Below are 12,868 nucleotides of genomic sequence, written 5' to 3' on the forward strand. Positions count from 1 at the left end.
AATGTGTTATTGATCGACAAGACTCATTCGCATCCGCTTTCTGTGTGCTCCCCAGGACACCTCTCGATGGTGTTGACTCCATTTTGTGTGTGACAAACTTTGAGGCTCGGGAGTTTCCTCCCTTGTCCCTGGAAGGCTGCGGCCGGTGCACCGGCCTGCCTTCCTTCCCAGACTGCTCACACACAGCAATCGCGCAGCACAACCGACAGGCTGTGACAGTCCCTGTGGATGTCAGTGATGCTCCCCAGAGGCACCAAGAGCACCTCCACCCTGTCTGAAGTTTCACAGATGGTGGGGCAGTATTAGCCCAGACTCTGTCTTCTGGGCAGGGAAAGAGATTGTCCAGGCAGAGCTGGGGATTACACAGCTAATCCAGGGCTCAGACCTGAGTCCATGGGTCCCTCCTTTTGGCGCAGAAGAAGGGGGGCAGGATGCAGCCAGAGGGCGAATTCCTTCCTTCTCTTTCTCTAAGTGGGTCAAGGGGACAGAGGCTGCAGGGAGAAGCGGACTGGAATGCTGGCGACAGGAGATGGGCATGGGCTGATGGAAACGGAGACCGAGGGGCAGAGTCCCCATGTTCCTCCAGGGCCCGGCTCTGTGCCAAGCACCGCCCGTGTTATCCCCTTAATCCTCCCACACCCCGCAAGTGGGAATGATGAGCCCTTGTTTGCAGAAGCAGTGCATTTGCAGCGCCTCTGGGCCTGCCCGGGATGGCAAGTGTTCCCCATTTGGTCCCCCTTCACCTAGAGCACCTACTTGCCAGGCTCCTCAGGTGACGCAGAGGTCCCTCCAGTTCCACCTTCTAGGCACTGTCCTCTACGGTGTCCCCAGCCCTGACTCTCACCTCTTCCTCAGCACCTATCTCACCCTGTCTCCCTCTTTAACCAGCATCCAGGCAGGAAGCCAGGAAGCATCAAGGAAGCCTCCTGGTCCCACAGGTCCCAGATCACCACACCTGCCACAGCCTGTTCCTGTGATATCGGGTCTGCCTCATTTCTCACCTGGAATGTGCAAAGCCTCCCTGGACTCTCCCAGCCTCAATTCTTGGTCCCTGCAAACACGGAACCAGCGGACACACTCTAAATTTCAGAAACATTTTGCTGAGACTGCAGCTCTCTGCTGTCCTCAAGACAAAACCCAAGGCCCTTGGCCTGGTGTCCAAACCTCCAGAGCCCCAGCTCCAGTGGCTCTGCCCACGCCATCTGGGTGCATCTAGGATCTGTCTTCTACTCCCTTGGTCACTTCTTCTTGCTCCTCCTGAGGAGCCTGGTGGCTGTCGCCTCCCCCAGGAAGCTTTCTTCAACCACCAGATCAGATCTCTAAATCTCTTGGTAACTAGCATCACAAGCCGATGCCTGATCAGCTCGGGTGTCACTCTCTCTCTCTCTTAATTTTTTAATTTGTCCTAATTAGTTCTTCAACTGATACATAGAGTTCAATGGAAGTGCTGATTTGATACTATAATTGAATTTTATATTTGGAAAACGAAAATTTGTTTTCCTTAGTTGGAAATTTAAGAATTACCAGAATACCAAAATAGTTACATGTTTTCTACCACTCGGACTTTAACCCATTGTCATTTTGGGGTGTTTGCATTGTTTTCTGGGTGATTTTAAAATGCTTTACAATCGCATATAAATATACTGATCCCTAAACATTTAGAGCTTCACAGAAAAAACTAAAAGTCACTCCCCCCATTTTTTAATTTTTTTCAGTACCAGGAACTGAACCCAGGGGCACTTAGCCACTGAACCACATCCCTAGACCTTTTTATTTTTTATTTTGAGAGAGGGTCTTGCTTAATTGCTGAGGCTGACTTGGGATGCGATCCTCCTGCCTCAGTGTTCCGAGCCGCTGGGATTACAGGCGAGCTGCACCAGCACCCCCTTCTCCCCACCCCCCTCCACTCACCGAATGGTCTGGGATCTTGGCAACACCTTGATCACGTTACGGAAATTTCCCTCCAAGAGCCTAGTTTTACAGTGTTGAATTTCAAGGACTGCATTTGGGATTATGTTTTTCTTCTTTAATCCGTGGTGAATAACATCAGTCATTTTACTAATCTTTTGAACTATAGTTGACTTAAAGAGAAGGCTGTGTGAGGTTGCTGAGCTCGGGATGAAGGCTGACTTAGCTCTTGGTCGCTGTTCTGGATGAGGGTGACTTGTTCTCTCTGGAGGACCTTGTCCAGTTTTGTTTCAGTGTCTTGCTCGCCCCTTAACACTGGGCAGGCGGTGCCACCTTTTTCGATGTGCTGGGAGTGTTTGTTGAGGGCAAAGCTTGTCCATTTCCTGAATCATGACCAGGACTGACGGTGCTTCTACTTCTTTTATGATTACTTGTCTGTTTCCTTGAGCCAATTTTGACCAGAAAATTTAAAAAGAACATTCTCTTATTGGATTCTTTTCCTAATATGAAACATTTCTCTGTCTCTTTTCCCCACATTTTTAATTGGCGCATTTTAGTTGTACATAATGGTGGGATTTGTTGTTACACATTAGTAGTACATGCACACAATAGAACAATATAATTTGGCCAGTTTGGTTCTCTAGCACTTCTCTCTCTCTCTCTCTCTCTCTCTCTCTCTCTCTCTCTCTCTCTCTCTCTCTCTCTCTCCTATTTATCTTTTTACCTTTTTTTTTTTTTTTTTTTTTGGTACTGGGGATTGAACCTAGGGGCACTCTACCACTGAACCACATCCCCAGCCCTTTTTATTTTTTATTTGATACAGAGTCTTGCTGAATTGTTGAGGCTGGCTTTGATCCTCCTGCCTCAGCCTCCCATGCCACAGGGATTACAGGTGCACACTACTGTCTGTGTCTTTTAATAATTTTGCCTGGAGGTCCTTGTTCTCTTGCTATGCATGCTTTCTTTTAATTTATATTTGGTCAACTCTTTTTTTTTTTTTTTTTTTGTCTCTTTATCTCCGTCTTTCTTTTGTTTTCCTAAGCGCTCTTAAAAACAAGATCTAATCAAACTTCACTTTGTTTTACTCTAACACAATCAGGGTCTGCCCTTTCAAAACAGCCCGAGCTGTTTACCTGTATTGCTTTTGCCACTGGGACTCATATCCGCCATATATTGTGTTTTCTATTTAGTGTTCTTTCACTCTACTTCATTTTCCCTCTATTTCTTTGTCTTCTGTTGAATTAACTGAATTTCTTTGTGCATCTACTGTGGGTTTGGAAGCTTTACATTTTGCTTCTATTTTTAGTGGCTATCCTGAAATTTTTAAGTCAGACCTAAATTTCACTTCCAGGCAAAATCTGGCTAATATCTCTGTCCTCCTGCTGAATATGAAACAGAAACAGTATGCAGTTGTCCCTTGTTGTTCATAGTGGACTGGTTCCAGGACCCTCAAAGACACCAATGTCTGTGGAAAGTGAAACCCCTTATTTTAAATGGTGGAGTATTTCCATATAACCTACCTACACGTTCGAGTATACTCTATTTTTAAATTTTATAGAAATATATATAATATATTAATTGTAGGTGGACACAATACCTTTTTTTTTATGTGGTGCTGAGGATCAAACCTAGGGCCTCACTCGTGCTAGGCAAGTGCGCTATCACTGAGCTACAACCCCAGCCCTCCTGTATATACATATATATATAATATATATATATATTTATATATATATATATTATATATATAATTTTTTTTTTTTTTGGCGGTGCTGGGGATTGAACCCAGGGCCTTGTGCTTGACAGGCAAGCACTCTCCAAACTGATCTACATCCCCAGCCCTCAGCCCTCCCGTATACTTTAAATCATCTCTAGAATACTTAAAATACCTGATGCAGTCTAAATGCCAGGTGGATAGTTGTGCTACAGTGTTGTTTAAGAACTAATGTCTCCACAAAGCTGAATATCAGTACTGGTAGTTGTTCAGCAGAAAGGCAGTGTTTTTTTTCTCAAATATTTTCCATTTGCATTTGGTTGCATCCTGAAATTCAAACCCACAGACAGAGGGTCAACTGTATACCACTTCTCTCTCCCAAATTCCACACTCCTGGTCCTGTTCCATGGTTGTGTGGCCTTTCTGGAGGCCTGACTTCAGGATCTTAGCTTCGGTGGGGCATCGGCTTCCTGGCTGCGACCCAGGCGCTGGCTGTCACCCCTGGCTGCGGGTTTCTTCCTGTTTCCCTCCTTTAGAGAGAGGTTTATTTCAAGACTATACAAAACTCTGTTTGCATTCCTCTGTGGCCCAGAATTCCTTATTCAGATTTCTTTGTAATGTGTTTGAGGAGGACAGAGTGGGTCTCAGGCTGGACTTGTCTGTCTTCAACTAGATATCTCTAATTTTTGTTTTCATAAATTTAAACCGGAGGAAGGAAAGTCAGTGGGTCGTGGCTGGATGGGGTGACCCTGCTGGCCAGGCCTCCTCCTGGCTGCGGGCTGTGAGGCCCACTCCCTGACATCCTGCCAGTGTCTCATTGTCCCCCAGTGGCCAGTGCTGGTTCTGACACACGACATCACCTGCAGCTGCTGTCAGGTGATGGACCACTGAGCTCTCAGTGGGCACAGGTCCCAGGTCCCCACACAGTGCCCACGAGTCACCGCTCCTAGCACCTCCCTGTGTCGATCAGACACCTGGCAGATCAGGTCTGGGAATCTGCGGTGTCTCCACGCTGGTCCTCGGCCCATCCCCCAGCTGTCCTTGGCATCCTGCCCTGCGCTCTTTGTCCCCCAACACAAAAGCACCAGTCTCTTTGTTTCTGCCCAGCATAGCCCTTGACGGCTATTTGGGACAACAGCAAGAGGAGCTTCCATGTCTTCCCACGAATCCCAGGCTGTTAGCAATGTGAAACTCCCCTTTGCCGCTCCTTAAGGGTCTGATTTTTAGAAAAGCCAGACCCTGTTTATAAACCAGCGAGAGGAGGAACCCCCTGCTGTGTTTATTATTAGAATCAGGTTGAGCCTTTCCGATCCAGTTCCGTTTTCTTCCTCCTCGCTCACTTGGCTCCTCTCAAAACTCAGAGCCACGGAGGGCGACAATCAGAGGGGCTTCCGTTGCTACACTGAGTCGTGAGGCCCTGGCCAGTATTTATGGCTCCTTTTTTCCTTTATGTATTCCATGTGCCCCTGACCCCTGCAAGCCCCTCAGCTGCTCAGGTGGCCTTATTGTTGGGTGACTTAGTAGCATCAAGATGTCCCAGCTTTCCAAACTGATCTATATATTCACGGCAAATTCCAACCGATGCTCCTTCAGAGCTTTTCATGGAACTGGGAATTTGCAACTGAGACCTGTGTGGACATGCAAAGAACAGAGAAAGGCCATGCCAGATCCGGAGCGCGAGATGGAGTGGGTGAGGCCCGCCCTTCCAGAGAGCCGGCGCCGCACCCAGAGGACGGCCAGAGCTCTGATGGAGGGGCTGCCTCTTTCTTCTTCTTCTTTTTTTTTTACATTTTTTTTTGGTCAATGGACCTTTATTTTATTTATATGTGGTGCTGAGAATTGAACCCAGGCCTCACACATGCCAGGCAAGTGCTCTACCACTGAGCCCCAACCCCAGCCCCTAGAGGTGCTTCTTTATCACCATTTGCTTGATGTTCCACAATTTTTTACTTGGATTTCTTCTTTGTCAGAAGTAATTTTTACAAATGTACAGGTGTTAGGGTGTTTTACGTGCTGGCTTTGTTATTTTCAGTTTTATTGTTTTGTGATGAGAGATGGCTGCCCGTGCTATTTCTCTGTCGCACTCTTTGGAACGTTCTCAACTCTCTTCCAGGCATGATCTGTGGTTGTCATAGAGAACGGCCCCCGAGCAGTTGGAAGGCTGCTGCCCTCTCTGTTTTTCTGTTGCCACTGGAGGCCTTCGGCTCCTTGTCAGCGTTTGGCATGTGGATGCCCGGGTATGTGATTTGGTGACAGGAACTCATAATTGCAGTTGCTTTGCGTGTCCCCGCTTTGGGGAGGATGGGGTGCACATTTGGCTCCTTCCTGATCTTTGTGGGGGATTCTGCCAGATGGGTGGGAACCCCTAGGGGTGTGTTTCTCAGACCATGTCTCCCTGTCACACAATGCCTCTGCCATTGCACCTCAAGTTCCTGGGTGTGTGTGGGCTGGTCGTGTGGATGGCAGGGACTGGGCACAGAGCTAAGCTGTTTCCCAGCACCCTTGCCACCAAATGGGGCAGAAGCAGTGTGTCACTCCCAGACCTGGGCAGCTGGGAGCGAGTGTGTCACCTCTCCCTCTCTCCTCTGGTAGGTAGTAGTCAGTAACGAGTAGTGGGATGCTAACCAGTAGGGTCGCGGGGTTTTCTTTAAATGACTTTTAAGGCAAATGAATAATCAAATAACCTGTAGAACAACAACAGGTGCACACACCTGTGAATAAATAGGTGGGAACAAAGGGAGCTGATTAAGAAAGAGGTCAAGAAAGGAGGCTCAATGAGCCCTTCTCCTGACAGGGTCCACTGGAGCCAAGGTCAAGTTGGGATTTGTGGCCACAAGTTTCTCAGTGCGCTTGGGAAGAGAACTCTAGCAGCACAGGCACAGTGGGGTGCGTCTGCCCGGCCACTGACCCCAGTGCCCACATTAGCATAGGATGGACTTATAGATGAAGTGTCCCTGGGCAAGACGGCCACGGTCACCGTTCTGGAAAGGACCTACTAGGATCAAAAACTCCCCCGCCCCACGTCAAGGAGGAGATGGACACTTGATCGGCAAAGAGTGCAGAAGGTGGGCCTGGGCTCTCACCAAACTAATAAATCTGGAAGCAGCACTGTTTCCTCTGTGGTCCCCACTCCCTCCCGAGAGAGCCTCAGGCTTGAGCCTTACTTTACTTTCTCTCATGATAAAGTTCTCCTGCTTGACTTTTCCTGACTTTAAATTTTCTTTCATTGGAACATAAGAACTGAGAGGTCTGGAGCTTCAGGTCACCCCTCCCCTGTGACATCTCTCTGTCCTTTCCAAGGATACTTGCAAGGAATGAACCTGGACTTAACCACACAATTTTCACGGAGAGTCCCCAGTGGTCAGTCAGACTACGGCTGCATGGGGTCACTTTGAGGGTATCCTCTTCACCTGGCTGGCACCTGCCACCTGGACTAGGAGAACAACTGGAGATGCTTTGCATGTCTCTCTGTCTCTCTCTGTGTCTCTGTCTGTCTCTCTCTCTCTCTCTCTCTCTCTGTCTCTCTGTCTCTGTCTCTCTCTGTCTCTCTGTCTCTCTGTCTCTCTGTCTCTCTGTCTCTCTCTCTCTCTTCCCTGTCTCTGTGTCAGGCAGCCATGGACGAATGTCACAGATACTGCCAAGCCTGAGACCCGCCATCACTTCCGCTGCACAGTTCTCCCTAAGGCCACACAAAGGCCCGCCTGCTTCCCGGGGGTGGGGCACAGAGGCGCGGCGCTGCCCCAGCGTTTGTAAACATGTTTAAAATGCACCACCCCCCCAGCAAAAGTGATGCAATTCCAAATTCCTCCTCCCACGTCATGTGTGACCAGTTTGTTTTTCTGTCCCTGGAAGGCTGCAGGGTCTTCATTTTCTTCTGGGTCCCTGGAATTTCACAATGTGCTTCTGATCAGTCTTGGGTTCTTTTCCATTCCTGGTCTTTTCATTCCGGAAGCTCATGTTCCTCAGCCTGGAAGCTGAACCGCATTACTCATTTGATCATTTCCTCCCTGCTGTTTGGTGTTCTGCCTTCTCCCCTCCTCTCCCTGGACCTCCTCAAGTAATACTCCATTTTTCTTACCGTTTATCTTTTGTACTATTTTTGCATTTTTTTCAACTTTATCTCCTGAGATTTTTCATTTCTGCTCTCCTATTTTTAATTCCCAAGGTTGCCTTCATTTCCTCCAAATGTTCTTTTTGATAGCCTCCCTCTGGAAATTTTTTTAAATTCCCCTGAAGATGATTAAAATTCATTTCGCGCGGGCGCACTCACAAGTGCATCCCGCACGATCTCTATCTTCTCGGGACACCTCCTGTTTGTTTGCTATCTTTTTCTTTCATGTTAGCGCACCTTTCATTTGGCTGCTGTCGGTTGTCCACTGATATCTGGCACACTGGGAATTTGCAGGAAACTGACGGGGAACCTCTGCAGAGAGAGGGGCTTGAAAACCTCAGGACAGGTTTGTCGGGTACACACCTGGCCACTGGGCATCCGTGTGTCTGTCCAGGAGGTAGGAGGCGAGTGCGCATGCCTGGAAGCAGGCTGCAGGGCGGCCTAGGCAGACCGAGGGGCCGTCATTCCTGACCCCGGATGTGGGAGCGCAGGTGGTATTTGAAGCCGAATTTGGTGTGCCGGCCGGGATAGAAGGAGAACCCATTGATTCGGCTGGCTGGGTGGGCGGGGTGAAGGCGGGTCCAGAGACAGCCACCAGGAGGGTCATGAGTGCCCCTGATGGTTTGAAGCTCTGTTCGGAAGCAAGGACCCTATAGGCCAGCTTTCCTGTCCATACTTGTGTTTAAGGACCACCCCAACCCCGCCCTTAAATCTTTTCACCAACAACCCTAATGGACACCCATCTCCCTGTCTGGTGCCTTGGCCTTCTGCCTTTCCTGGCAAGGTGGACAGTGAAGGGAGTCACTTGAAAAGCTTCCTTCTCCAAGGTCCTTCTGGCTGCCCACATCTGCTAGAGCCAGCCTGCTGTCCTGTGCAGAGCCCAGCTCCTGGGCTTTAGTCCCCAGTGACCTGGTCACAGGCCCCGTGCTTGCAACTGAGATGAGACGGGTGCAGGCAAGCTGGCCTGAGTAGTGTCCAGGGCCACAGGGCCTGCTCGGGCAGTGCCGGCTATAGCCGTCTCCCTGGAGGCAGGCTGTTCAGCTCACTGTGCTTGTATCCTGGTGTTCTAGTAGGTGGCTCGGTGCACCTTCCCTGATGCCCTGTGATCAAGTGTCCAGTCTCCCCCAGAAACCAGTCGGGAGGTGTTCCTCCCCAGGAAGAGTCCGTGGGCACCTGCCTTCCCCGGTGGGATGGTTCTCCACTCAAGTTTCAGATCCTGAGCAAGGACTTCTGGTTGGCATGGTGGGGTCACCTGTTTCCAGAGAAAGGACTGTGCATGTGCAGATAGATGATGGCCTGGGGTCGTGTGAAGAGAGTTCAAGCGTGCCACCGGCAGCTACCAAGTCCAGGACACCAACCCCCATCTTGCTGAGAGTCTCACTAAATGGCTGAGTCTAGCCTCAAACTTGCCATCCTCCTGCCTCAGCCTCCCAAGTTGCTGGGATTACAGGCACACTATGGTCCCTGGCAAGGGTGTGCAGTTTTACATTTTTCAGCCTTTGATGGGCACATCCTGAATCCAAAGGCCTCTGTCTGGCAATGTCGACTGCAGCCACTCGCCCTTTCCCCAGCCTCCTGGGTGATGCTTGGCGCTGCCCTCAGCTACTCTGTCCCAGGCTGCCCCAGCTGTCCAAGCATCCCGCCCTGATGCTGGAGCCAGCGAGGCTCAAAGCTTAGCCTCCAGACGTGGAATCTCCCTCAGGCATTGCTCCGCCCCGCACAGGGCTCCTGGGCAGAAGACCACACCAGGACACCAACGCTGCCCCCTCCAACCCAGAGTGACATCTCCTCCAAAGGCTCAACTCGTTAGAACAAGTTCTTTTGGAAATGGAGGGAAGGCGGTTGGATCCTAAGGGCTCCTGTGTGTGGGGTCTCCCCCGGCTGCTGGCAGGCTCTGGCCTGCGTGAGCTCCCTGGGGAAGCATCTTTGCCCCCCACGTCACAGCCAAGACCCCCATGACTTCACTCCTGCAGCTGTTCTTGGAGCACGGTCCTGTTGGACCCCTGCCCTTCCTGCTCACGCCCGGCCTCTGCTGTGCCTGGTCGCCTGCCCCGGGTTCATCTTTTGCTCCACTCCTTCCTCTGCAAACCACATGGTGACACGAGGTGGGAGACCCCCTGGACTGTCCAGGGTGACGGGGAATTTCCGCGTCGGCTCGACTGTGCTATGGGACGCCGGGAGAGCCGTGTCAGTGCTGCTTCTGGGGGTGTGTGAGGTGTCTTTGGAGGGGACTGGCATTGGAATGGGTGGACTTGGCACAGCCGATGCCTCTCCAACGCGGCACACATCTGCTGAGCCGCTGGGGCTCTGGGCAGAGCTCTATGGCTTTGAAGTTGACCGCCGGTTTCTGATCTCCAGCTTGCCACTGGCAGATCGTGGGACTTCTTGGCCTCCGTGATCCCATTGTAATAGGTTTCTGTCTACACGTGTGTGTACACGGGAGGAATGAAGAACACGCTACTCCAGAATGTGCCACTGCGGGGAACTGACTGTGTTGAGTCAGACGCTCGGAAGACAACAGGGGCAGGAGATGGTTCTGACCTTCCTTCCTCGACTTCAAAGCACAGACGAAATTCCCGCGGGAACGCTGCCCTCCTCTACGGAAGGAAAACCCCATTCCCACCTTCAAGGATACAACAGGGAGGCCAAGCGAGATCTTCGAAGCAGCCTCAGGAACTGATCCTCCTCTTCCTGCCTCCGCTCCACCCAGTCACCCCCTGCCCACGCCCCTCGGCCTTGCCCCCGGTTCACAATTAGCTGCTCTTAGTCCAGCTGGGCACACGAGTTTCCACACTGACTGCGCCTTCAGGTCTTCACGTCCTCATAAAGCCTCCTGTGCCAGGTCAGGTTTGGGTTAAATCAATGCAAACGCTTTCTCCTGCTGGTCTGTCTTATGTTGATTTAATTCTGGCCGAAGGGGGGAAGACAAAATAGAGGTAAATTTGGGGGTCCCCTAGTTTCTGACAAGAAGGGGATTCCCTGGCCAGGACCCAGCTTGCTCCAGCGTGGCTGAAGCTAAGGATCCTGAGACGTGTGACAAAAGCCAGCAGGAGGTAAGGACTCTGCACATCTTGCGCCTGGATCTCTGGCTCAGGTCCAGTGGAAACACAGCAAGAATCTCTCCTCGTCTCTTTCCATTTCTAAATTCGGTTGCAGGAGAAAACATCTGGGTGAGTCTTCCGGGAGAGCCACCGGGCAGAGATGGTCGGGACTGCTCTTGTTTCTGTCGCTCCTTTTTCTCACAGAGATGGTCACCATTTTCTCTAGTCTGTCCTCACGTCATTGGGCGGGAGGAGGAGGATGACAGGTGGAACCCAGGTGTAGGTCCTGCGGGCCTGTTTCCCGAGCCCACCTCGTGGACCAGGCGGGTTACGTCCCTTGCCAGGCCTGCCTCCGTGCAGACAAACTTTGCTGTCATTCCCCAGTAAAATAAATCCGAACAAGCTTCTTCAGCCACCTTAATTTACACCCTGAGAGCTTAGCTTTGTGACCAGTGAGAATCTGTCTGGCCTCTGCCAGGCAGGGGGACGCAGGTGTTGCCTGGTGTGGGGCTGCCACAGAACAGACCAGGAGCCCAAGGAACAAGGGGGCACACAGCACTTTCTTTGTCTGACTGTGCCAACTCCCTGGGGGGTTTGCCTCAGTAAGAGGCCCAGTCGGAAGGGGCTTCCTCAGCTCCACCTTCACCGTCTTCTTAGATCTAGGAAACCCCATCCTGGTTGCCCACCTGGTGCTGAGGATCAGCGGGTTCATGACTTGAGGTGCCTCGCATGCGTGGGAGACCAGAGACACTGTTTCACAGACACTGTTCTCACCGCCGGTGACAGCCAAGGCCTTTGCTCTCTTGTACAACCTTTGGGAGTGAGGCTCTGGACTGTGGGAGCTGTAGCTTGTGCACCTGCTTTGGGGATACCTCTTGCATCCATGTGAAAGATTTTTTTCTAGGCCTGGAAAGTTAGCTCCTGGTCTTTCTTTGAAAAGGCTTTTTGTGATTGACAGAATCACCACTGGAATAAATGTAGCCTTGACGTCCCTACTCTGCAATGGCTGTGTAGATCCTTTGGATTGGAATGACTTCTACACTGGGGGAAAAATGAGAGCTGGTGACGTAGCTCAGAGGCAGAAGACTTGCCTGGAGTGTGCAGGGCCCTGGGTTCCATCCCAACACTGCAGGAAACCAACCAACCAACCAACCTACAGCCAAGGACAGAGTGTCCGTGGCTAGTCTTAGAGACTCCCTTGATAAGATCAAAGAACTTAAAATAAAAGCTAAATCCACATGCGCTATAGGCTGCAAGTTCTCCTTTCTCACCCACCTACTCCCCTTCACTCCCTGACCCTGGTCCTTCAGAAGATCTTTTAGATTTCTGCACCCCATCTTAAACTTTATGTGTAAGATTTAAAGAGAGTGCCCTGGCCTGGTCTCTGGGCCATGCACAGAGGTCACCTGTGTTAAATCTTCAGCATCAGCAGGAGGGAAGGTCCACACAGACTCCAGGAACACGGCATCTCACACAGCTGCACCTTCCAGCCCCTACTCCCCGTGGCCCTGGAAGCAAACTCCACCAGCTCCATAGCTCCTGTGCAGGGCCTCGTGAGGGTACCCTAGAACCCACCACGAGGAATTCATTCCCGTGGACAGCAGCAGAACCTTTAAGCCACAGAACCTTTTGCCACTACTTGTAGAGGAGACAGGAAAGTTAGTGGACATCACAACCCACTCACAGGGACTGCCACTCACTAGCGAGGGGCATTCTTCCATCCATGATTACCCTGTAGTTAAACGACAGGCCAGATTGTCTTAGGGGGAAATATCCCCAGGGAGGGAACCAATGGCCAGAAATATTCTTAGGGCTTCTCTCTTTGTTTTGTTATAACAAAATACCTGAGGCAATGTAACCTTACAAAATAAAGAGGTTCGCAGTTTGAGGTTCAAAGTCCAGATGCATGATGCAGGATGGGATGAGGGTCCCAGAGCAGATGACAGGAACATGTGTGAAAGGAAGGGATCACTTCTCAAAACAGGAAGTCAGAGAGAGTGGAGGTCAGATTCAGGTTTTGTAACACTGAACTTGCTGTCCTCTCTCCAGAAGACTAGTATGCTCTTGAGGACGCGCACCCAATGACCTCTGGACCTC

The sequence above is a fragment of the Sciurus carolinensis genome, chromosome 11 (assembly GCF_902686445.1).
Source record: "Sciurus carolinensis chromosome 11, mSciCar1.2, whole genome shotgun sequence".
NCBI classification, from domain to species: Eukaryota; Metazoa; Chordata; class Mammalia; order Rodentia; family Sciuridae; genus Sciurus; species Sciurus carolinensis.